The sequence below is a fragment of the Eubalaena glacialis genome, chromosome 5, assembly GCF_028564815.1.
Source record: "Eubalaena glacialis isolate mEubGla1 chromosome 5, mEubGla1.1.hap2.+ XY, whole genome shotgun sequence".
In the NCBI taxonomy this organism is placed as follows: domain Eukaryota; kingdom Metazoa; phylum Chordata; class Mammalia; order Artiodactyla; family Balaenidae; genus Eubalaena; species Eubalaena glacialis.
In genome coordinates this window covers 129,314,500-129,340,826 of record NC_083720.1, presented here as the reverse complement: position 1 = coordinate 129,340,826, position 26,327 = coordinate 129,314,500, and positions in this window count along the sequence as shown.

Below are 26,327 nucleotides of genomic sequence, written 5' to 3'. Positions count from 1 at the left end.
TCCCTTCCCACCTTTCCCATTGGTAGCCATAAGTTTGTTTTCTAAATCTGTGACTCTGTCTCTCTTAAGTTAGTTCATTTGTATCAATTTTTAGATTCCACCTATAGGTGATATCATATGATAAGTCTCTTTCTCTGTCAGACTTATGTCACTTAGTATGATCGTTTTAGGTCCATCTGAGGTGTTGCAAATGGCCTTATTTCATTCATTTCACGGTTGAGTAATATTCCATTGTTTATATGTACATCTTTATTCATTCATCCTTTGATGGACACTTTCGTTACTTACTAGTCTAGGCTCTTGGAAACAGTGCTACAGTGAATGTTGGGGTGGATGTCTTTTCAATTTCTGATTTTCCTGGGATTTACACCCAAGCGTGGGTTTGCCGGATCCTCTGGTAGCTCTATTTTTCAATTTTTAAGGAACCTCATACTGTTTTTCAGAGTGGCAGTTAGCAATTTACATTCTCAGCAACAGCGTGCCAAGGTTCCCTTTTCTCCACGCCCTCTCTAGCATTTCTTCCTTTAGACCTTGTGCTGATGGTCATTCTGACTTGAAGGTGATACTTCGTTGTAGTGTGTTTTGCATTTCCCTAGAATGTGCAATGTTGAGCAGCTTTTTATGGGCTTTTTTTTTTTTAACACTGTGAGTGAAAGTTACATCTTGATATCTGGTTCTCGAAGTTCTGCCTTGTTTTGAAGTCATTTTAGATAACTAAGCCCAAGATGTGGGTGTCATTTACAGCCTCAAGGGCCTTGTGAATTTGCAGTGACCCCAAGCACCGGTTTTCAAGTTGTTGTTTTGGGAATCTGCCACTAAGTGGCAGGATTTCTTCAAGCCCCTCTCTGGTAATTGGGGCAACCTGAGCCTTAGGGAAAGTCCTTTTCCTGATTGGAAATTAGAGTGGTATGTGCCTGTCCAAACACCCTAGGGCTTGTGTCTCATTCCTTTCTCCCCTTCCCCTTCATCCCCCGAAAAATTCCAAGGCGGGCAAAACCGGCTGTTGAGTGTGCTGACTTCCCTAGGTGGGGAGACTCTAAGGAAAGAGGCTGGAGGGGGGAACCCCACCACCAGCAGATGTGGAGATGAGGTGACTTTTCCAATCTCTTCCTGCCCAGAGTGTCCACCATCCTTTGGGTGTCCCAGGCCTCTTTTAGCTGTAGTTAGGCTCCCCTGCACCTGGAGATTTTGGGCCCATGGAGTGGGGATCCGGCAGTACAACTCCAATGGGGCTGCGATTGCTGCCCCATCCTCACCAGCTCCCTCAGCCCCATGACAGTCCAGCCTTGTGACCCAAGCCAGCTCTGGATCCAGATGATGTGACACCAGGTTGGGTCACCGCCCCTGAACGAATTTAGTAACAATTGCTCTCTCTCTATTTACTTTCTGTTTTTTGTTGTTATTTATTTTTATAGTCTAGCATAGCTGATTTTCAATGTTGTGTTTCTTTCTGGTGTACAGCAACTTGGTTCACTTACACAGAGACATCTATATATTCTTTTTCAAATTCTTATCGGTCTTATATATTCTTTTTCGCTTATTACAGTGTGTCAAGTCGAGTTCTATGTGCTATACAGTAGGTCCTTATGGATTACCTGTTTTCTCTATGGAAGGGTATGTATGCTAATTTAAACCTCCTGGTTTATGCCTCCCCCCTCCCACATTTCCCCTTTGGTAACCATAAGTTTGATTTCTAAGTCTGTGACTCTGTTTCTGTTTTGTAAGTTAGTTCATTTGTATCAGTTTTTAGATTCCACCTATAAGTGATATCATATGGTAACCCGCTTTCTCTGTCTGACTTATATCACTTAGTATGATCATATCTAGATCCATCCGAGTTGTTGCAACTGGCCTTTTTTCATTCATTTCATGGCTGAGCAATATTCCATTCTACATATGTACCACATCTTCTTTACCCATTTTTTCCTCCAAGGACATTTAGGTTGCTTCCAAGTCGAGGCTCTTGTAAACAGGGCTTCACTAAACATTGGGGTGCCTGTGTCTTGTTTATTTATAGTTTTCCCAAGATTTACGCCCAGGAATGGAAGTGCCATATGCTCTGTAGCTCTACTTTTTAGATTTTTAAGGAAACTCCATACTGTTTTTCAGAGTGGCTGTTAGCAATTTACATTTCCACCATCAGTATGGCAGGGTTCCCTTTTCTCCATACCTTCTTCAGCATATCTTGTTTTTAGATTTTTGAGGATGGCCATTGTGACGGGTGCGAGGTGATAGCTCTCTGTAGTGTTGATTTGCATTTCCCGCATGTTTGGTTTGCCAAAAGGGTGTTTGGGTTTATATCTTATGGAAAAACCTGTACGCCCTTTTGGCCAACCCAATCATTGGCAATGTTGAGCAGTTTTTCATGTGCTCTAATTGCAAGTCAGATCTACCTCTTGAAATCCGGTTCCTGCAATTCTGCCTTGTTTTCAAGTCCTTTACTTTTACTTACCCCAAGACATTTTTCAACGACAGGTGTTATTTACAACCCTGCAGGCCTTGTGAATTTCAGTGCCCCTGAGCACCGGTTTTCAAGTTGTTGTTTCAGGAAGCAGCCACAAGATGGCAGGATTACTTCAAGCCCCACTCTGGTTACTGGGGCAACCTGAGGCTTTGGGAAATCCCTTCCTGAATGGAAATTTGAGTGGCATGTGCCTGTCCAAACACCCTAGGGCTTGTGTCTCATTCCTACCCCCCTTCCCCCCCCCCCCATCCCGCTTTCCCTTCAACCCCGGACAAATTCCAAGCCGTGCAAACAGGCTGTTGAGGATTTTGTCTTCATCCGTTGCGGTGACTAAAAAAAAAAAGGCTAGAGGTGTGAACCCCAATACCAGCAGATGTGGAGAACAGATGAATTTTTCAATCTCTTCCAGCCCAGGGGGTGTCTGAGCCATGTTTGAGCTGTAAGGGGCTTGCCTGGACCTGGAGGTTTTGGATCCATGCAGTGGGTCAGGCAGTACAGTTCCAGGGGCGCCTCATTTGCTGGCACTACTTCCCCAGCTCTCTCAGCCCCATGACTTTTCAGCTTTTCAGCCAAGCCACCGCTGGCTCCAGGGATGTGATGCCAGTTTGGGTCACTGCACCTGAAGCTATTTCAAAACCATTTATCTCTCTTTCTCTCTCTCTTTCTTTTTTGTAACTTAATTTTAATTGTATAATGGAGTATAGCTGACTTACAATGTGTGCTCTTCTTTTGAGTACAGCAACGGGAATCACTTATACAAAGACGTCTATATATATATTTTTTTCGGATCCTTACATATTCTTATATAACTTTTTTTGGTTCTTAGAATCTGTTGGGTCGAGTTCACTGAGCTATACAGTAGGTCCTTATGTATTATCTATTTTCTCTATATAAGAATATTTATGCTAATTTAAACCTCCCAATTTATGCCTCCCCCCCCCACTTGCCCTCTGGTAGCCGTAACATTGTTTTCTAAATCTTTGACTCTCTGTTTTGTAAGTTAGTTCGTTGTATCAATTTTTAGATTCTACCTATTAGTGATATCATATGATATTCCTCTTTCTCTTCCTTACTTACATCTCTTGGTATGAACGTATCTAGGTCCATCTGAGTTGCTGCAACTGGCCTTATTTCATTCATTTCATGGCTGAGTAATATTCCATTGTACATAAGTACCACATCTACTTTATCCATATTTTCCATCCAAGGACATTTAGGTTGCTTCCAAGTCGAGGCTCTTGTAAACAGGGCTGCGTTAAACCCTGGGGTACCTGTGTCTTGCTGATTTATGGTTTTCCAAGACATACGTCCAGGAGTGGAAGTGCCATATGCTCTGTAGCTCTACTTTTTAGATTTTTAAGGAAACTCCATACTGTTCTCCAGAGTGGCTGAAAGCAATTTACATCAGTGGACCAGAGATCTCCTTTCTCCCCTCCCTCTCCAGCATTTCTTGTTTTCAGACACTGTGATGATGGCTATTCTGACTGGCGTGAGGTGATACCTCTTTGAAGTGATGATTTGCATTTCCCACATATTTGGTTGGCCAAAAGGTGCGTTCGGCTTTTTCCATAATATGTTATGGAAAAACCGAATGCACCTTTTGGGCAACCCAATTATTGGCGATGTTGAGCAGCTTTTCATGTGCTTTTTCTTTTTAAAACCTTGTGAGTCAGATCTATTTCTTGAAATCTGGTTCCTGCAATTCTGCCTTGCTTTCAAGTCCTTTTCTATTACTTACCCTAAGACATTTTTCGAGTACAGGTGTCATTTACACACCTGCAGGCTTGTGAATTTCAGTGCCCCTAAGCCCCGGTTTTCTAGTTGTTGTTTCAGGAAACGGCCACAAGGCGGCAGGATTGCTTTAAGCCCCTCTCTGGTTAATGTGGCAACCTGAGCAGGGAAAGTCCCTTCCTGATTGAAAATTAGAGTGGCATGTGCCTGTCCAAACACCCTAGGACTTGTGTCTCATTCTTTGCCCCACTTCCCCTTCATCCCTCGGACAAATTCCAAGCCGTGCCAACTGGCTCTTGAGGATTCTGTCTTCATCCGGTGGGGCGACTCTAAGAAAAAAGGCTAGAGGTGTGAACCCCAATACCAGCAGATGTGGAGACCAGGTGACTTTTTCAGTCTCTTCCAGCTCAGGGGGTCCATCATCCTTTGGCTGTCTGCGCCATGTTTTAGCTGTAGGGGAGCTTGCCTGGACCTGGAGGTTTTGGATCCATGCAGTGGGTCAGGCAGTACAGTTCCAGGGGCGCCTCATTTGCTGGCACTACCTCCCCAGCTCTCTCAGCCCCATGACAGTGCAGCCTTGGGATCCAAGCCACCTCTGGCTCCAGGGGTGTGATGCTAGTTTGGTTCACTGCTCCTGAAGCTATTTTGAAACCATTTCTCTCTCGCTCGCTCTTTTTTTTTTTTTTTTTTGGTAATTTAATTTTAATTGTATAATGGAGTATAGCTGACTTACAGTGTTGTTTTCCTGTTTTGAATACAGCAACTGGAATCTTTTCAACAAAGACGTCTGTATATTCTTTTTTGGATTCTTACATATTCTTATATATCCTTTTTCGGTTATTAGAATCTGTTGAGTCAAGTTCACTGTGTTATACTGTAGGTCCTTATTGATTATCTATTTTCTCTACATAAGAATATGTGTGCTAATTTAAACCTTAGCATATTTATGCCTCCTCCACACCCCACTTTCCCTTTGGTAGTCACAACTTTTTTTTCTAAATCTTTGACTCTCTTTCTGTTTTGTAAGTTAGTTCATTTGTATCAATTTTTAGATCCAATATAAGTGGTATGTGAAATTTATCTTTCCTTGTGTGACTTATGAAACTTTGTATGATGGTATTAGGTCTATATGAGGTGCTGCAAATTGCCTTATTTCATTCATTTCATGGTTGAGTAATATTCCATTGTATATATGTACAACATCTTTATCCATTCATCCTTTGATGGACACTTTACTTGTTCCCTAGTCTAGGCTCTTGGAAATAGTGCTACAGCGAATGATGGGGGGCATGTGTCTTGTCGATTTCTTTTTTTTTTTTTTTTTCCGGATTTACACCCAGGTTGGAATTGCCAGATCCTCTGGTAGCTCTATTTTTCAATTTTCAAGGAACCTCATAATTTCTTTAGGGTGGCAGTTAGCCAGTTACATTCTCAGCAGCAGTGTGCCAGGGTTCCCTCTTCTGCACATCCTTTCTAGCGTTTCTTCCTTTAGACTTTGTGCTGATGTTTGTTCTGACTCAAAGGTCATACCTCGTTGTGGTGTTTTTTGCATGTCTGTAGACTTTGCAATGTTGAGCAGCTTTTGGTGGGCTTTTTTTTTTTCTCTCTAAATAAAAAACACTGTGAGCGAAATTTACATCTTGATATCTGCTTCCCGAAATTCTGCCCTGTTTTGAAGTCATTTTCGGTAACTAAGCCCAGGACACAGGTGTCATTCACAGCCTTGAGGGCCTTGCGAATACGCAGTGCTCCTAAGCACCGGTTTTCAAGTTGTTGTTTCGTGAAACCGCCACAAGGTGGCAGGATTTCTTCATGCCCCACTCCGGTAATTGGGGCGACCTGAGCCTTAGGGAAAGTCCTATCAGTGACTGGAAATTAGAGTGGCATGTGCCTGTCCACACATCCAAGGGCTTGGGTCTCATTCCTCCCCCAGTTCCCGTCATGCAGATCCAACTGGTCCAATTCCAAGACATGCAGATCCGCCTTGAGGGTGCTGTCTTCCGCTGGTGGGACAAATCTAAAAATTTAAGGATATAGATGGGAACCCCTACGCCAGCAAATGAGGGGACCAGATCTCTTCCAGCCCAGAGGTCCACCATCATTTCAGTGTCCGAGGCATATTTTAGCTGTGTGTGTGAGGGGGCTCCCCTGGACCTGGAGATTTTGGACCCATATAGTGGGGACCAGGCAGTACAATCCAAGGGGGTCGCACTTGCTGGCTCTCCCTCCCCAGCTCCCTCAGCCCCTTGACAGTGCAGCCTTGGGACCTGAGCCAGCTCTTACTCCAGGGATGTGAGGCCATGTTTCGTCACTGCGCCTGAACCAGTTTAGTAACCCTTTCTCTTTGTTTTTTTTAATTAATTGTTAATCTATAATGGAGTATAGCTGATTTACAATGTTGTGTTTCTTTTTGTTGTACAGCAGCTGGAGTCACTTATACAGATACATCTATATATTCTTTTTTGGATTCTTTTTCCGTTTACGAAATTATAGTGTGTTGAGTCGAGTTCCCTGTGCTCAATGGTAGGTCCTTATTGATTATCTATTTTCTCTACATAAGGGTATGGATGCGAATTAAAACCACCTAATTTTTGCCTCCCCCCAACCTTTCCTTTTGGTAGCCATAAGTTTATCTTCTGAGTCTGTCCCTCTGTGTCTGTTTTGTAAGTTAGTTCATTTGTATCAATTTTTAGATTCCACTTATAAGTGATATCACATGAAATTTACCTTCTCTGTCTGACTTATGACACTTAGTATGAGTGTTTCAAGGTCTATCTAAGTTGCTGCAGATGACCTTATTTCATTCATTTCATGGTTGAGTAATATTCCATTGTATATATGTACAACATCTTGCTTATCCATTCATCCTTCGATGGACACTTTCGTTGCTTCCAAGTCTAGGCTCTTGTAAACGGTGCTACAGTGAACGCTGGGGTACATGTGTCTTGTCGATTTCTGGCTTTCCCTGGATTTACGCCCAGGAGTGGAATTGCTGGATCCTCTGGTAGCTCTATTTTTCGATTTTTAAGGAACTTCCATACTGTTCTCAGAGGGCCTGTTAGCAAATTTTATTCCCAGCAACAATGTAACATGGTTCCCTTTTCTTCATGCTCTCCCCAGGTTTTCTTCTTTTGAGACTTTGTGGTGATGGTCGTTCTGACTGGTGAGAGGTGATACCTCATTGTAGTCTTTTTTGAATTAGCCTATAATTTCCAATATTGGGCAGCTTCTGGAGTACTTTTTAAAAAAATAGTAAAATCATTGTGAGGGAAATTTACATGTTGATATCTGGTTCTTGAAATTCTGCCTCGTTTTGAAGTTGTTTTCTATAACTAACCCCAAGACGCAGGTGTCATTTACAGCGTCAAGGGCCTTGTGAATATGCAGTGCCCCCAAGCACCAGTTTTCAAGTTGTTGTTTCAGGAAACGGCCACAAGGTGGTAGGATTTCTTCATGACCCCCTCTGGTAATTGGGGCCACCTGAAGCCTTAGGGAAAGCCCTTTTCCTGATTGGAAATGAGAGAGGAATGTGCCTGTCCAAACACCCAAGGGCTTGTGTCTCATTCCTTCTCCCCCCCCTTTTTATAGTTTGGATTGGCATGTCTGTAATAATTGGTAATGTTGAGCATTTTGCCATGTCCTTTTTTTTTTTTAAAGTGTGAGTAAAATTTACCTTTTGAAATCGTCTCCTTGAAAATTTGCCGTGTTTTGATTTTTTTTGTCAATTCCCAACCTCATGACACTTTTTGAAGGCAGATGTCATTTACAGCCCTGCAGTCCTTGTGAATATTAAGTGACCATTACCGCTAGGTTTAAAGCTGCTGTTGTGGGAAACGGCCACAAAGGAGCAGGTTTTCTGCATTTCCCACTCTGGTTACTAGAGCAACAGAGCCTTCCTGGAAGTCGTGTTTCTAGGCTGTAAATTGGAGTGGAATGTGCCAGAACAACCCCCAAAACTTATATCTCATTACTTCTTGTTTGGTTTCTAATTTAATTTTTATTTTCTATTGGAGTAAATTTGATTACAATGTTGTGTTTGTTCTAGGCGTACAGAGTCTGGTTCATTTATACATATACATAAATTTATTCATCTAAGGATCCTGTTCCCATGTAGGTTACTAAAGAGTGTTGAGTAGACCTCCCTTGGAATATGGTAGGTCCTTCTGGATCTATGTACTTTATCTGTATTAGTATATGTATGTTAACCCCAACATGCTAATTTATCCATTCCTCCCACCTTTCCATTTGGTTAACCATAATTTTGTTTTCTAAGTCTGTGAGTGTCTTTCTCGGTGGAAAGATGTTCATTGGTATCAATTTTTAGATAACACCTATAAATGATATCATAGGATATTTGTCTTTCTCTTTCTGACTTACATCCATAGTATGATTATCTCTAGGCTCATCTATTTTGCTGTTAAGGGCAATGTTTCATTCTTTTTTGTGGCTAATGTTCTATTGTGTACATGTACCACCTCTTCTTTGTCCATTCATCTGTTGATGGACATTTTGGTTGCTTCCATGTCTTGGCTATTGTAAATATTGCTGCAGTGGACGCTTGGATGCCTGTGTCTTTTCGATTCTGGTCTTCTCTGGTTATAGGCCCAGTGGTTGGTCTGCTGGATCATATGGTAGCTCAATTTTTACCTTTTAAAGCATCTCCATTCTGTTCTCATTAGTGTCTCTTACCAGTTAATCTCCCACCAACAGCATAGAGGGTACGCATTTCTCCAAAACAATTTCAGCATTTATTGTTTGTAGATTTTTGCAGATGACCATGCTTACTGATGTGAGGTGAAAGTTTTTTGGTAGTTTTCATTTGCATGTCTCTAATAATTCGTGATGTTGAGCATTTTTCCATGTCTTTTTTAAAAAAAGAAAGTGAGAAAAATTTGCCTTTTGAAATTGTCCTTTTGAAAATTTGCCCTGTTTTGAATTTTTTTGTGGATTCCAGACCGTAGGACCTTTTTTGAGGTCAGGTGTCATTTACAGCCTTGCAATCTTTGTGAATATTATGTGAACATTAGCACTGGTTTTAAAGCTGCTGTTGCGGGAAAAGGCCACAGGGAGGCAGGATTTCTACATTCCCAATTCTGGTTACTAGGGCAACAGAGCCTTCCTGGAAGTTGTGTTCCTAGGTTGTCATTTAGAGTAGAATGTGCCAGGAAAAACCCCCAAAAGCTTATGTCTCATTACTTCTTTAAATTTAATTTTGATTTTCTATGGGAGTAAATTTGATTACAATGTTGTGTTTGCTCTAGGTATACAGAATCTGGTTCATTTATACATATACATATACATATATCTATTCATCCTTGGATCGTGTATCCATATAAGTTATTACAGAGTGTTGAGTAGACCTCCCTTGGTACATGGAGGTCTTTGCTGATTATATATGTTTTAGTATATGTATGTTAATACCGGTATCCTATTTACCCATTCCTCCCACCTTTCCTTCTGGTTAACCATCAGTTTGTCTTCTAAGTCTGTGAGTGTCTTTCTCTGTGGAAATATGTTTATTGTTATCTATTTTTAGATAAACCTATAAATGATGTCATAGGATATTTGCCTTTCTCTTTCTGAGTTACTTCACATAGTATGATTATCTCTTGGCTCATCTACTGTGCTGCAATGGGCACTGTTTCATTCTTCTCTGTGGCTAATATTCCATTGTGTACATGTACCACTTCTTCTTTGTCCATTCATGTGTTGATGAACATTTTGGTTAGTTCCATGTCTTGGTTATTGTAAATCTTGCTGCAGTGGACGTTTGGGTGCCTGTGTCTTTTCAGTTGTGCTCTTCTCATGTTATAGGCCCAGGAGTGGGTTGGCAGGATCATATGGCAGCTCAATTTTAACCTTTTCATGTCACTTCCATTCTACTCTCATTAGTGGCTCTTACAGTTTACATCCCACCAACATCATCTAGGGTACTCATTTCTCTGCAACCCCTTCAGCATTTACTGTTTGTAGGCTTTTTGCTGATGGCCATTCTGACTGGTGTGAGGTGATACGTTTTTGTAGTTTGGATTTGCATGTCTCTAGTAATTCGTGATGTTGAGCATTTTTCCATGTTATTTTTATTTCTTTAAAAAATACAAGAAAAAAATTTACCTCTTGAAAGTTTGCCCTGTTTTGAAATTTTTTGTCAGTTCCTGTCCCCAGGACATTTTTGATGGGCAGGTGTCATTTACAGCCCTGGAGGCCTTGTGAATATTAAGCAACCATTAGCACTGTATTGAAACCTGCTGTCACAGAAAAGGCCAAAAATTGGCATGACTTCTACATTCCCAAATCCTTTTTACCAGGGCAACAGAGCCTTCCTTGAAGTTGTGTTCCTAGGTTGTAAATTAGAGTGGAATGTTCCAGGGCAAGCCCACAAAGCTTATGTCTCATAACTTCTTGTTTGTTTTTTTTAATTTAATTTTTATTATTTACAGAGTAAATGTGATTACAAAGACAAAGGCAAACAAAATGTCCATGGCCACATGAATGGATAAAGAAGTAATACATGTATGCAATGGAATACGACATAGCCATGTGAAAGAATGAAATAATGCTATTTGCAGGAACATAGATAGACTTGGAGATAACCATACTTAGTAAAGTATGTCAGAATCAGAAAGACTAACATCATATGATATCACTTATAGGTGGAATCTAAAAATACACACCACTGAACAAATTGAGAACAGAGAAACAGAGTCAGGGACTTAGAAAAAAACATATACACTGTTTATATATATATATAAAGGCCATGAAAACATGCTCAACATAGCAATTATCAGAGACATGCAAATAAAAACTACAACAAGGGGTCATCTTGCACCTGTCTCAAAGGCCATCATCAAAAATTGACAATGAATAAATGGTGGAGAAGGCATGGAGAAAAGGAAATCCATTTATGGTGTTGGTGGGCTTTAAATGGTAACAACCACTATAGAGAACATCATGGAAGTGCCGTTAAAAGGTAAAAATAGAGCTACCGCATGATCCAGCTGTGCTACCCCTGAGAGTATATGTGGAAAAAAACAGAATTCGAAAAGACTCCTGCATCCAAGCGTGCACTGCAGCACCATTCCCAATACCCAAGATGTGGAGACATACAACATGTCCATGGACCGATGAACAGATAAAAAAAGTGATACATGTACACAATGGAATATGACTCAGCCATGTAAAAGAATGAAATTATGACATTTACAGGAATATAGATTAAGCTAGAGATAATCATACGTAGTAAAGTAAGTCACAATCAGATAGACAAATAGTATATGATATCAGTTATAGGCGGAATCTAAAATACACACCATTGATATTATTGAGAAAACATTAGCAGACTCAGGGAGTTAAAATACACACATATGGTTACCAAAGGGGACAGAAGGGGTCAAGGGATCAATTACAAAGATGGGATTAACAAATACAAACTATTTCGTATAAAACAGATAATCAACAAGGATCTATGTATACCAAGGAAGGGCTATCAAGACTCTCTAATAACCTACATGGGAAAAGAAGCCAAACATGCATAGATATATGTATATGTGTAACAGAAAATGATTCTGTAAACATACACAACATTGTATATCAACGTTATTCCAATAAAAAATAAAAATTAATCTAATTAAAAAGTGGTAATGAGATGCAAGATTTGGGGGTTTGTTCTGGCACATTCCTCTCTAATTTACAAGCCCCAAATAGGATTTCCCCTAAGGCTCTGTTTGTCGGGGTAACCAGAGTTGTGCCTGAGGAAATACTGCACCTTATGACCATCTCCCGGAAATGGAACCTCAAAACGATTGCTTATGGGTACTTAATATTCACAAGGACTGCTGGGCTCTAAATGATATCTGCCCTCAAAAAATGTTCAGGGGCAAGTGTTCGAAAATAACTGAAGACAGGGCAGACTTTCAAGAAGGCAGTTTCAACAGGTAAATTGTACTCACGCTGATTATGAAGAAAAAGAGCCCATAAAAACATGCTCAAGAAGCAATGAACAGAGACGTGCAAATCAAAACTACAATGAGGGATCACCTTGCACCAGTCTAAAACCCCATCACCAAAATTTACAATGAATAAATGGTGAAGAGGGCATGGAGAATAGGAAATCCAATTATGGTGCTGGTGGGATGTAAATGGTAACAGTCACTATAGAGAACATTATGGAAGTGCCTTTGAAAAGTAAGACTAGAAATACCACATGATACAACAATGCTACCCCTGAGAGTATATGCGGAAAAAACCAGAATTCGAAAAGACACATGCACCCAAGCATTCACTGCAGCACCATTCACAATACCCAAGATGTGGAGACATACAAAATGTCTATGGACAGATGAACAGATAAAAAGAAGTGATACGTGTAAGCAGTGGAATATGATTCAGCCATGTAAATGAATGAAATAATGCCATTTGCAGGAACATAGATAAACCTAGAGGTAATCATACTAAATAAATAAGTCAGAATCAGAAAGACTAATATCATATGATATCACTTATAGTTGGAATCTAAAAATACACACCACTGAACAAATTTAGAACACATAGACACACTCAGGGATTTAAAAAACAAACATATGGTTATCAAGGGGACAGAAGGGGTCAAGGGATAAAATAGGACATTGGAATGAACAAATACAAACTATTTTATATAAAACAGATATTCAGCAAGGATCTCTGTATACCAAGAAAGGGCTATCAACCCTCTCTAATAACCTACATAGGAAAAGAAGCTGAAGATTCATAGACGTATGTATGACTTAGAAATGTGCTTTGTGCCTACAACAAACACAGCACTGTATATCAATGTTACTCCAGTAAAAAATAAAAATTGGGGTCTGGGCAAGATGGCGGAAGAGTAAGATGCGGAGATCACCTTCCTTCCCACAGATACAGTAGAAATACATCTACACGTGGAACTGCTCCTACAGAACACCCACTGAACGCTGGCAGAAGACGTCAGACCTCCCAAAAGACGCCCTCAGGCGACCTACATGCAGAGGCGGGTCCAAATCCAAAGCTAAACCCCGGGAGCTGTACGAACAAAGAAGAGAAAGGGAAATCTCTCCCAGCAGCCTCAGAAGCAGCGGATTAAAGCTCCACAAACAACTTGATGTGCCTGCATCTGTTGAATACCTGAATAGACAACGAATCATCCCAAATTTAGGAGGTGGACTTTGGGAGCAGGATATATTAATTTTTCCCCTTTTCCTTTTTTTGTGAGTGTAGATGTGTATGCTTCTGGGTGAGATTTTGTCGGTATAGCTTTGCTCTCACCGTTAGTCCTGGGGTTAGGTCTGTCCGTTTTTTTTTTTGTTTTTTGTTTTTTTTTTTACTTAAAAAAAATTTTTTTTCCCTAATAAATGTATTCTTAATAATTTTTTCCTTATTTTCTATTTTAAAAAAAATTGTTTAATAAGTTTTTTCATATTTTTTATTTTAAAAAAATTTTTTCTTAATAAATTTTTTTCTTAATAATTTTTTTCTTATTTTTTATTATAAAAAATTAATAAATCTATTTTTAAAAATTAAAAAAAAATTTTCTTAATAAATTTATTCTTAATAATTTTTTTCTTATTTTTTATTATAATAGCTTTATTTTATTTTATTTTATCCTCTTTCTTTCTTTCTTTCTATTTTTTCTCCCTTTTATTCTGAGCCATGTGTATGAAAGGCTCTTGGTGCTCCAGCCAGGCATCAGGGCTGTGCCTCTGAGGTGGGAGAGCCAACTTCAGGACACTGGTCCACAAGAGACCTCCCAGCTCCACGTAATACCAAACGGCGAAAATCTCTCAGAGATCTCCATCTCAACATCAAGACCCAGCTTCACTCAACGACCAGCAAGCTACAGTGCTGGACACCCTATGCCAAACAACTAGCAAGAGAGGAATACAGCCCCATCCATTAACAGAGAGGCTGCCTAACATCATAATAAGGCCACAGACACCCCAAAACACACCACCAGATGTGGACGTGCCCACCAGAAAGAAAAGATCCAACCTCATCCACCAGAACACAGGCACTAGTTCCCTCCACCAGGAAGCCTACACAACCCACTGAACCAACCTTAGCCACTGGGGACAGATACCAAAAACAACGGGAACAATGAACCTGCAGCCTGTGAAAAGGAGACCCCAAACAGAGTAAGATAAGCAAAATGAGAAGACAAAAAAACACACAGCAGGTGAAGGAGCAGGGTCAAAACACACCAGACCTAACAAATGAAGAGGAAATAGGCAGTCTACCTGAAAAAGAATTCAGAATAATGATAGTAAATATGATCCAAAATCTTGGAAATAGAATAGACAAAATGCAAGAAACATTTAACAAGGATGTAGAAGAACTAAAGAGGAACCAAGCAACGATGAAAAGCACAATAAATGAAATTAAAAATACTCTAGACGGGATCAATAGCAGAATAACTGAGTCAGAAGAACGGATAAGTGACCTGGAAGATAAAATGGTGGAAATAACTACTGCGGAGCAGAATAAAGAAAAAAGAATGAAAAGAACTGAGGACAGTCTCAGAGACCTCTGGGACAACATTAAATGCACCAACATTCGAATCATAGGGGTCCCAGAAGAAGAAGAGAAAAAGAAAGGGACTGAGAAAATATTTGAAGAGATTATAGTTGAAAACTTCCCTAATATGGGAAAGGAAATAGTTAATCAAGTCCTGGAAGCACAGAGAGTCCCATACAGGATAAATCCAAGGAGAAACACACCAAGACACATATTAATCAAACTATCAAAAATTAAATATAAAGAAAACATATTAAAAGCAGCAAGGGAAAAACAACAAATAACACACAAGGGAATCCCCATAAGGTTAACAGCTGATCTTTCAGCAGAAACTCTGCAAGCCAGAAGGGAGTGGCAGGATATACTTAAAGTGATGAAGGAGAAAAACCTACAACCAAGATTACTCTACCCAGCAAGGATCTCATTCAGATTTGATGGAGAAATTAAAACCTTTACAGACAAGCAAAAGCTGAGAGAGTTCAGCACCACCAAACCAGCTTTACAACAAATGCTAAAGGAACTTCTCTAGGCAAGAAACACAAGAGAAGGAAAACACCTACAATAACAAACCCAAAACATTTAAGAAAATGGGAATAGGAAAATACATATTGATAATTACCTTAAATGTAAATGGATTAAATGCTCCCACCAAAAGACACAGACTGGCTGAATGGATACAAAAACAAGACCCATATATATGCTGTCTACAAGAGACCCACTTCAGACCTAGAGACACATACAGACTGAAAGTGAGGGGATGGAAAAGGATATTCCATGCAAATGGAAATCAAAAGAAAGCTGGAGTAGCAATTCTCATATCAGACAAAATAGACTTTAAAATAAAGACTATTACAAGAGACAAAGAAGGACACTATATAATGATCAAGGGATCGATCCAAGAGGAAGGTATAACAATTGTAAATATTTATGCACCCAACATAGGAGCACCTCAATACATAAGGCAAATACTAACAGCCATAAAAGGGGAAATCGACAGTAACACAATCATAGTAGGGGACTTTAACACCCCACTTTCACCAATGGACAGATCATCCAAAATGAAAATGAATCAGGAAACACAACTTTTAAATGATACATTAAACAAGATGGACTTAATTGATATTTATAGGACATTCCACCCAAAAACAACAGAATACACATTTTTCTCAAGTGCTCATGGAACATTCTCCAGGATAGATCATATCTTGGGTCACAAATCAAGCCTTGGTAAATTTTAAAAAATTGAAATCATATCAAGTATCTTTTCCGACCACAACGCTATGAGACTAGATATCAATTACAGGAAAAGATCTGTAAAAAATACAAACGCATGGAGGCTTCACAATACACTACTTAATAACGAAGTGATCACTGAAGAAATCAAAGGGGAAATCAAAAAATACCTAGAAACAAATGACAATGGAGACACGACGACCCAAAACCTATGGGATGCAGCAAAAGCAGTTCTAAGAGGGAAGTTTATAGCAATACAAGCCTACATCAAGAAACAGGAAACAGCTCAAATAAACAACCTAACCTTGCACCTAAAGCAATTAGAGAAAGAAGAACAAAAAAACCCCAAAGCTAGCAGAAGGAAAGAAATCATAAAGATCAGATCAGAAATAAATGAAAAAGAAATGAAGGAAACAATAGCAAAAATCAATGAAACTAAAAGCTGTTTCTTTGAGAAGATAAACAATATTGATAAACCATTAGCCAGACTCATCAAGAGAAAAAGGGAGAAGACTCAAATCAATAGAATTAGAAATGAAAAAGGAGAAGTAACCACTGACACTGCAGAAATACAAACGATCATGAGAGATTACTACAAGCAACTCTATGCCAATAAAATGGACAACCTGGAAGAAATGGACAGATTCTTAGAAATGCACAACCTGCCAAGACTGAACCAGGAAGAAATAGAAAATATGAACAGACCAATCACAAGCACTGAAATTGAAATTGTGATTAAAAATCTTCCAACACACAAAAGCCCAGGACCAGATGGCTTCACAGGCGAATTCTATCAAACATTTAGAGAAGAGCTAACACCTATCCTTCTCAAACTCTTCCAAAATATTGCAGAGGGAGGAACACTCCCCAACTCATTCTACGAGGCCACCATCACCCTGATACCAAAACCAGACAAAGATGTCACAAAGAAAGAAAACTACAGGCCAATATCACTGATGAACTTAGATGCAAAAATCCTCAACAAAATACTAGCAAACAGAATCCAACAGCACATTAAAAGGATTATACACCATGATCAAGTGGGGTTTATTCCAGGAATGCAAGGATTCTTCAATATACGCAAATCAATCAACGTGATACACCATATTAACAAATTGAAGGAGAAAAACCATATGATCATCTCAATAGATGCAGAGAAAGCTTTCAACAAAATTCAACACCCATTTATGATAAAAGCCCTGCAGAAAGTAGGCATAGAGGGAACTTTCCTCAACATAATAAAGGCCATATATGACAAACCCACAGCCAACATCGTCCTCAATGGTGAAAAACTGAAACCATTTCCACTAAGATCAGGAACAAGACAAGGTTACCCACTCTCACCACTATTATTCAACATAGTTTTGGAAGGGTTAGCCACAGCAATCAGAGAAGAAAATGAAATAAAAGGAATCCAAATCGGAAAAGAAGAAGTAAAGCTGTCACTGTTTGCAGATGACATGATACTATACATAGAGAATCCTAAAGATGCTACCAGAAAACTACTAGAGCTAATCAATGAATCTGGTAAAGTAGCAGGATACAAAATTAATGCACAGAAATCTCTTGCATTCCTATATACTAATGATGAAAAATCTGAAAGTGAAATTAAGAAAACACTCCCGTTTACCATTGCAACAAAAAGAATAAAATATCTAGGAATAAACCTACCTAAGGAGACAAAAGACCTGTATGCAGAAAATTATAGGACACTGATGAAAGAAGTTAAAGATGATACAAATAGATGGAGAGATATACCATGTTCTTGGATTGGAAGAATCAACATTGTGAAAATGACTCTGCTACCCAAAGCAATCTACAGATTCAATGCAATCCCTATCAAACTACCACTGGCATTTTTCACAGAACTAGAACAAAAAATTTCACAATTTGTATGGAAACACAAAAGACCCCGAATAGCCAAAGCAATCTTGAGAACGAAAAATGGAGCTGGAGGAATCAGGCTCCCTGACTTCAGACTATATTACAAAGCTACAGTAATCAAGACAGTTTGGTACTGGCACCAAAACAGAAATATAGATCAATGGAACAGGATAGAAAGCCCAGAGATAAGCCCACGCACATATGGTCACCTTATCTTTGATAAAGGAGGCAAGCATATACAGTGGAGAAAAGACAGCCTCTTCAATAAGTGGTGCTGGGAAAATTGGACAGGTACATGTAAAAGTATGAAATTAGAACACTCCCTGAACCCATACACAAAAATAAACTCAAAATGGATTAAAGACCTAAGTGTAAGGCCAGACACTATCAAACTCTTAGAGGAAAACATAGGCAGAACACTCTATGACATAAATCACAGCAAGATCCTTTTTGACCCAGCTCCTAGAGAAATGGAAATAAAAACACAAATAAACAAATGGGACCTAATGAAACTTAAAAGCTTTTGCACAGCAAAGGAAACCATAAACAAGACCAAAAGACAACCCTCAGAATGGGAGAAAATATTTGCAAATGAAGCAACTGACAAAGGATTAATCTCCAAGATTTACAAGCAGCTCATGCAGCTCAATAACAAAAAAACAAACAACCCAATCCAAAAATGGGCAGAAGACCTAAATAGACATTTCTCCACAGATGATATACAGATTGCCAACAGACACCTGAAAGAATGCTCAACATCATTAATCATTAGAGAAATGCAAATCAAAACTACAATGAGGTATCACCTCACACCGGTCAGAATGGCCATCATCAAAAAATCTAGAAACAATAAATGCTGGAGAGGGTGTGGAGAAAAGGGAACACTCTTGCACTGTTGGTGGGAATGTAAATTGATACAGCCACTATGGAGAACAGTATGGAGGTTCCTTAAAAAACTAAAAATAGAACTACCATGTGACCCAGCAATCCCACTACTGGGCATATACCCTGAGAAAACCATAATTCAGAAAGAGTCATGTACCAAAATATTCATTGCAGCTCTGTTTACAATAACCAGGACATGGAAGCAACCTAGGTGTCCATCATCAGATGAATGGATAAAGAAGATGTGGCACATATATACAATGGAATATTACTCAGCCATAAAAAGAAATGAAATGGAGGTATTTGTAATGAGGTGGATGGAGTTAGAGTCTGTCATACAGAGTGAAGTAAGTCAGAGAGAGAAAAAGAAATACAGTATGCTAACACATGTATATGGAATCTAAGGAAAAAAAAAAAAAAAGGTCATGAAGAACCTAGTGGCAAGACGGGAATAAAGACACAGACCTACTAGAGAATGAACTTGAGGATATGGGGAGGGGGAGGGGTGAGATGTGACAGGGTGAGAGAGTGTCATGGACATATATACACTACCAAATGTAAAATAGATAGCTAGTGGGAAGCAGCCGCATAGCACAGGGAGATCAGCTCGGTGCTTTGTGACCACTTAGAGGGGTGGGATAGGGAGGGTGGGAGGGAGGGAGATGCAAGAGGGAAGAGCTATGGGAACATATGTATATGTATAACTGATTCACTTTGTTATAAAGCAGAAACTAACACACCATTGTAAAGCAATTATACTTCAATAAAAATGTTTAAAAAAAATAAAAATAAAATAAAATAAAAAATAAAATAAAATAAAAATTAACCTAAATAAAAAATGGTAATGAGACACAAGATTTGAGGGTTTATTCTGGCACATTCCACTCAAATTTACAAGCTCCAGACACGATTACCCTTAAGGTTCTCCTTGCCAGAATAATGAGTGTTGGGCTCAATGAAATCCTGCCACCTTGTGGCCCTTTCCTGCAAAAGCAACCTCAAAACAATTGCTTATGGTCACTTACTATTCACAAGGACTACTGGGCTTTAAATGATACTTGCTCTCAAAAAAATGTCCAGGGTTAAGTGTTTGAAAATAATTGAAAACAGGGCAGACTTTCAAGAAGGCAGTTTCACCAGGTAAATTCTACTCACACTGTTTATGAGGAAAAACAGCCCATAAAAACATGCTCAAAATAGCAAATAGCATAGACATGCAGGTCAAAACTACAATGAGGGATAACCTTGCATCGGTCTAAAATTCCATCACCAAAATTTACAATGAATAAATGGTGGAGAGGACATGGAGAAAAGGAAATCCATTTATGGTGCTGGTGGTATGTAAATGGTAACAGCCACTGTAGAGCACATTATGGAAGTGACTTTAAAAGGTAAAGATAGAGCTACCACATGATCCAGCAGTGCTACCCCTAAGAGTATATGCGGAAAAACCAGAATTTGAAAAGGCACGTGCACCCAAGTGTGCACTGCAGCACCATTCACAATACCCAAGATGTGGAGACACACAAAATGTCCATGGACAGATGCATAGATAAAAAGAAATGATACCTGTATGCAATAGAATATGATTCAGCCATGTAAATGAATAAATTATGCCATTTGCTGGAGCATAGATAAACCTAGAGGTAATCATACTAAATAAATAAGTCAGAATCAGAAAGACTAATATCATATGATATAACATATAGTTGGAATCTAAAAATACACACCATTTAGCAAATTGAGAACACATACACAGGCTCAGGGACTTAGAAAACAAACGTAGGGTTAACAAAGGGGACAGAAGGGGTCAAGGGATAAATAAGGAGGTTGGGATTAACAAATGCAAACTATTTCTTATAAAACAGATATTCAACATGGATCTATGTATACCAAGGAAGGGCTACCAACACTCTCTAATAACCTATATGGGAAAAGAAACCGAAGGTGCATAGATATGTATATGTATATGTATAACAAATTCTCTATACTTGCAACAAACACAACATTGTATATCAATGTTTCTCCAATAAAAGATAAAAATTAATCTAATTTAAAAAGTGGTAATGAAATGCAAGCTTTGGGGGTTTGTTCTGGCACATTCCACTCCAATTTTCCATCTCCAGACAGGATTTCCCTTAAGGTTCTTTTTGCCAGAGTAAGGAGTGTTGGGACCTAGGAAATCCTGTGCCTTGTGGACGTATCCTGCATAAGGAACCTCAAAACAATTGCTTATTGGCACTTAATATTCACAAAGACTGCTGGACTTTAAATGATACCTGCCCTCAAAAAAATGTCCAGGGGTAATTGTTCAAAAATATTGAAAACAGGGCACACTTTCAAAAAGACAATTTCAGCAGGTAAATTCTGCTCACATTGATTATGAAGAAAACAGCCCATAAAAACATGCTCAACATAGCAATAAGCAGAGACATACAAATCAAAACTTCAATGAGGGATCACCTTGCACCAGTCTAAAATGCTATCACCAAAATTTACAATGAATAAATGGTGGAGAGGGCATGGAGAAAAGGAAATCCATTTATGGTGTTGGTGGGCTTTAAATGGTAACAGGCACTATAGAGAACATTGTGGAAGTGCCGTTAAAAGGTAAAAATAGAGCTACCGCATGATCCAGCAGTGCTACCCCTAAGAGTATATGCGGAAACAAAGATTATTCGAAAAGACTCACGCACCGAAGAGTGCACTGCAGCACCATTCCCAATACCCAAGATGTGGAGACATACAACATGTCCATGGACAGATGAACAGATAAAAAAAGTGATACATGTACACAATGGAATATGACTCTGCCATGTAAAATAATGAAATTATGACATTTGCAGGAACATAGATTAACCTAGAGATAATCATAGTAAGTAAAGTAAGTCAGAATCAGAAAGACAAATAGTATATTATATCCCTTATAAGTGGCATCTAAAAATACACACCACTGAAATTATGGAGAAAAAGTCAACAGACTCAGGGACTTAGAAACCAACATATGATTACCAAAGGAGACACAAGGGGTCAAGGTATAAATTACAAAGATGGGATTAACAAATACAAACTATTTCATATAACACAGATATTCAACAAGGATCTATGTATACCAAGGAAGGGCTATCAACACTCTCTAATAACCTACAGGGGAAAAGAAGCTGAGCATGCCTATATATATGTATATGTATAACTGAAAATGATTCTGTAAACCTTCAACATATGCAACATTGTATATCAATGTTACTCCAATAAAAATAAAAATTAATCTAATTAAAAAACTGGTAATGAGACACAAGATTTGGAGGTTTGTTCTGGCACATTCCACTCTAATTTTCAAGCAACAAACAGGATTTCCCAAAAGGCTCTGTTGGCCGGCATAACAAAGCTTGGCCCCATGGAAATCCTGCAGACTTGTGGCCATTTCCCACAAGAGAAACCTCAAAACAATTGCTTATGGGTACTTAATATTCAAAGGGACTGCTGGGCTCTAAATGATACCTGCCATCAAAAAATGTCCAGGAGTAAGTGCTCGAAAATAATTGAAAACAGGGCAGACTTTCAAGAAGGCAACTTCCACAGGTAAATTCTACTCACACTGATTATGAAGAAAAACAGCCCATAAAAACATGGTCAACATAGCAATTAGCAGTGACGTGCAAATCAAAACTTCAACGAGGGATCACCTTGCACTGGTCTAAAACGCCATCACCAAAATTTACAGTGAATAAATGGTGGAGAGGGCATGGAGAAAAGGAAATCCTTTTATGGTGCTGCTGGGATGTAAATGGTAACAGCCACTACAGAGAACTTTAAGGAAGTGCCTTAAAAGGTAAAAACAGAGCTACCACACGATCCAGCAGTGCTACCCCTAAGAGTATACGTGGAGAAAAACAGAATTCAAAAAGACTCCTGCATCCAAGTGTGCACTGCGGCACCATTTACAATACCCAAGATGTGGAGACACACAAAATGTCCATGGACACACAAAATGTCCAATGAACAGATAAAAAGAAGTGATACATGTAAGCAGTGGAATATGATTCAGCCATGTAAATGAATGAAATAATGCCATTTGCAGGAACATAGATAAACCTAGAGATAATCATATTAGGTAAGGTAAGTCAGAATCAGAAAGATAAGTATTATATGATATCACTTATAGGTGGAGTCTAAAAATACACACCATTAAAATAATTGAGAACACATAAACTCTCTCAGGGACTTAAAAAAAAGAAACAACCTAAGTTTACCAAAGTGTAAAGAGGTGGGCAAGGGATAAATTCTGAAGATTGGATTGAAAACACAAACTCTTTCATATAAAATAGATACTCAACAAGGACCTATATATACCAAGGGATGCCTATCAACACTCTCTAATAGCCTATATGAAAAAAGAATCCAAAGATGATTAGATATATGTGTATGTATAAATGAGAATGTTTTTGTACACCTGCAACCCAAACAACATTGTATGTCAATGTTACTCCAATAAAAAATAGAAATTAATTTAATAGAAAGAAGACCTAACTAGACACAAGCTACTGGGTGTTTTTTCTGGAAATTTCCACTCCAATTACAACCTCAAAATAGGACTTCTACTAAGGCTCTGGTTGCCGGACTCACCAGAGTTATGCATGAAGAAATCCTGCTGCCTTGTGGACATTTCTGGCAACAGCAATCTGAAAACTGTTGCTTATGGGTACTTAATATTCACAAGGACTGCTGGGCTCTAAATTATACCTACCCTCAAAAAATTTCCAGTGGCATATAATCGAAAATAATTAAAAACAGGGCAAACTGTCAAGAAGAAAATATCAACAAATAAATACAACTCACTCCATTTTAAAAAAAAGCACATGAAATGATGCTCATCATGGCAAATTATTAGAGACTCGCCAATCAAAACTACAAAGAGGGGGCTTCCCTGGTGGCGCAGTGGTTGAGAGTGTGCCTGCTAATGCAGGGAACACGGGTTCGAGCCCTGGTCTGGGAGGATCCCACATGCCACGGAGCAACTAGGCCCGTGAGCCACAACTACTGAGCCTGCGCATCTGGAGCCTGTGCTCCGCAACAAGAGAGGCCGCGATAGTGAGAGGCCCGCGCACCACGATGAGGAGTGGCCCCCACTTGCCGCAACTGGAGAAAGCCCTCGTACAGAAACGAAGACCCAACACAGCCAAAAATAAATAAATAAATTAATTAATTAAAAAAAAAAAACTACAAAGAGAAAAAAGAGACAACACTCAGAATGGGAAAAAATATTTGCAAACGAAGATACCCACAAGGAATTCATCTCTGAAACATACAAACAGCTCAAGCAGCTCAATATCAAGAAAACAAACACTGCCGGGCTTAAATCCAGAGAAAATCGTAATTCGAAAGGACACATGCACCCCTATTTTCAGGGCAGCACTATTTACAATAGCCAAGACAGAGAAACCACCAAATTGTCCATTGACAGAAAAATGAAGATGTTGTACAGATATACAATGGAATATTACTCAGTCCCTGAGGTGGGTGGAGCCAGGATGTGGGTGTCTGGGCCTCTGACCAGCAGGAGAGAGCAAGGAGGAAGACCAGTCCTGAGGGCAGGGGTTCCCTGAAGTCTGTGAGCCCCGGTGCCCTGATGGGATTCATTCCCAGTGGGGACACGAGCAGGGCCTACAGTGGCTCTGTTTTCCACCCGGGCCCCTTTCATGAAGCCATGGCAGAGCTGGGACCAGAAGTCTCCTGGCGGTGTTTCAAACTCTCATAGCAGTTTCGCAAAGGAACAAGAGAATGAAGCTGAGCCCCTGATAGCCACTCCTTTCTGGGTCTGGGTTGCTTCTAGCAGGACCGCCGTCACCTGCACATAGTCTGCTATGACCCACCTACTCCCGCCTGGCCTTTCGTCTTCCTCCCTGTGATGATTCCAGTGACGTTTCCAACCTGGACCCCTCTCCCAGGCCAGACACCTCTGTCCAGCCATTGCATCCCCATCTCACCTTGGGGGCTAACAGGCCCCTCAGAGGGCTGGGATCCTGCAGCTCCCCAGCCCAGGAGGTGCCCCTGGTTGCTGAGCCCTGGCACCTTCTGTAACCGAGCAGGACCCTCTGGGGCCTTCCCGGGACAGATCCCTCCTTCATATCCGCTGTTGTAACTCCTCTCTGAAGTACCTGGATAATAGTATCTGATGCACTCTTCCCGAGCTGTTTTACAGACACTAAAACCACCAACAAATGGAAGAAATTAACTACTTGACGATCATGAACACGTAGCCCCAGAGCTACTGGTGCCTAAGAATTTATAATGTTAACGGCCCTGTTACCTCACCATCAGCCAGAGAATTGTGCACCAGATGATCACATACCCTGCAACTCCCTTCCCTCACCTGGCCTTTAAAATTGCTTTGCTGAAACCCTTCAGGGAGTTTGGGGTTTTTAAAGCATAAGCCTGTCCTGCTTGTATTGGCACTTTTACAATTAATGCTGCACTTTCCTTCACCACACCCCAGTGTCAGTAGACTGGCTTTACCACGCATGGGCACGTGGAATCGAGTTTGGTTTGGTAACACTGGGGCCTCCCAGGCTCCCACTCTCCTTGTGCTCCAGCGACTGTCAGCTCGTCCTCCAGAGTCTGTGGCCAGTCCCCAGGCTAATTCCCCTCTACACCCACAGACCTGGCCTAAGCCCGATCTTGTGCCAGGTTCCTCCATCAGGCCCTGACAAAGTTCCCTGCCCCCCGGTGCATCTCACATCCCACCCCAACGTGGTCTTTCTGAAGCATAAATGAGACTGTGACTCTCTCCCTCCTGTGATCCCCCCAAAGATTTTCCCTCATTTGCTGGGGTGTCTGGTGAGAGAGACATATGCCAAGGCCCTGAGAGTCCCCGGTATCCCTACTAGGCTGCTGGCTCCTGGGTTCCCTGACAATGAGCACCTCAGCAGGCCAGGCAACACAGTACAAAATTCCAGAACTGCTCACCTCAGGAGGGGGCTGGCACTGCCGCTGAGTGATCAAAGAGAGCAGAGAAGGGTTCCCCAGCTGGGACACAAACACTGCAGGAGTGGCCTCTCCCTGGGCCATTGCATGATCCCTGTGTGACTTGAGGGAAGGAGGGACCAAGGCACATGTCGGTTCCTAAGCAGGATGGTGTGGGCTCAGTCGTGTCCCCCAAAATTCATATGCTGAATCCCTAACCCCCAGGACCCCAGGATGTGGCTGTATTTGGAGATGGAGATTTTAAAGAGGAGATCAATAATGTTAAAACAGATGCATTTATTGCACTTACTTCACCTTCTAACACAATGTTAATGCTTTCATGATGAACACTATTTATGCAAATACCAAATGTTTCAAGCTGATGTGTTTGAAAATATAGTGACGGGCAGCCTCCAGTAATGAGAAACGATCATGAATATGCACAAATGATTCCATCTGTATTTTAACTTGCTCCAGTCTTATAGTATCCAAGCATAGTATCTGATGTATTCATAAAATAACAATTTTTGAAATAATGGAGGCGGAATTATGCTTGTAGGCAGTGGCTAAGGATTGCTACCATGTTGGTAATTATCCTCACCTCTGTTAGCTTAAGAAAGGAAAACAAAAAAACAAGCCTGAT